Genomic DNA, 1,604 nt, shown 5'->3' on the forward strand with positions numbered 1-1,604 from the left:
ATTTCCGAACACCTATTATGTGCTGGGCTCTACGCTCACCGTGAGAATGTGAAGGTTCATGTCCACAGTGGGGACCTGAGTCTCAGTGGGAGACAGACTGTTGGGCAAATGTGTGTGGTTTCACGTTGCCATGATATTGGAAGCAGATGCACACATAGCAAGGACGGAAGCATGGAAGAGTAGTGCGGGGAGGCGGCTACAGTCTGTCGCTCTTACTCAGTATTGGAAGAGCAGTGCGGGGAGGAGGCTACAGTCTGTAACTCTTACCCAGTATTGGAAGAACAGTGAGGGGAGGCAGCTACAGTCTGTACCCAGTATGGTTGGTTTGTGTCTATAAGACACCATAGTAAGTAGCTCCTTTTTTCTATCAAGAAGCCAGTGACCTCTTTAGGAAACCACCCAATCTCATCATAGGGCTGAAGGTCTATTTTAGGTTTGCTAGAAACAGAACCTGAGACAGAGGCTTGGTACTCGTGCTTTGCTGAGGGCGCACTCTCATGGGGGAGCTTGTAAGAAGGAGAGGAGAGCAGACAGGGCAGGGGAAGGGGTCAGAGAGGGATGGAATCTCAGGGAAAGCTGAGACTTGGCCTCATCCGTAAGTTGGGGCCTCTGGGCATAAATCCAGCAGAGTTGCCATTACTTGAGGCAAAGGGACTGGTCATTTGTACCCAATGTCAGTGGCTCTTTGATCACTGAAGGCAGTCTTGGGGAAGGATGCAGTCCTTGCCAAATGAAGGCACTCAGCACTCATAGACACTTTGGGGAGAAATGCGCCAGCAGCGTCTACGACAACACCCGTGAAAGACAGAGGATGTGCAGAAACTGCCTGGAGCCCAGGCTTGCTGTGGTAATGGGCCCTGCTAACCCACACGCAGAAGGAAATAAAGTCTCTGCAGTTTTAATCATTGCACAGATTTGGAGATTATCAAATGGGAAAAAAGATGACCAGAGCTGTAGAAACATAGAAGCTTTTCAGAAATACACATTTTCTTTGTTAATGAAAACTTCAGACACGGAGTCCAAACTTTGCGCAGTGTCAGATAGGCTGATAGATTTCTGTGTAATTCACAGAAAAGCAAAGTGATGCAGAAGTATTCATTCAAATGCAAATCAGCCTGAGGATTGCAGAGTGTGAGGTTTCTAAAAAAGAGCAAAAATGACTGATAAAAGGTAAGAGGCTGGCCCAGGATAGGAAATTCCTGTATTTTCACTCAGCTAAGAGTTTCACTAGTTAATGATGGCATATCTAGCACAAAAAAAGCATTACACAAATGGCTGCTGCAGGTCGGGCATGATGGCTTATGCCTGTAATCCCAGTACTTTGGGAAGCAAAGGTGGGCAGATCACAAGGTCAAGAGATCGAGACTATCCGGGCCAATATGGTAAAACACCATCTCAACTAAAAATACAAAAATTAGCTGGGCATGGTGGCATGTGCCTGTAGTCCCAGCTACTCGGGAGACTGAGGCAGGAGAATGGTATGAACCCAGTGCGAGGGTGGGGGGCGGTGGAGGTTGCAGTGAGCCAAGGTCACACCACTGCATACCAGCCTGGTGACAGAGCCAGACACCATCTCAAGAAAAACAAATAAAAATAAAAAAATA

This window comes from Colobus angolensis, unplaced genomic scaffold, assembly GCF_000951035.1.
Source record: "Colobus angolensis palliatus isolate OR3802 unplaced genomic scaffold, Cang.pa_1.0 Scaffold5, whole genome shotgun sequence".
Lineage (NCBI taxonomy): Eukaryota > Metazoa > Chordata > Mammalia > Primates > Cercopithecidae > Colobus > Colobus angolensis.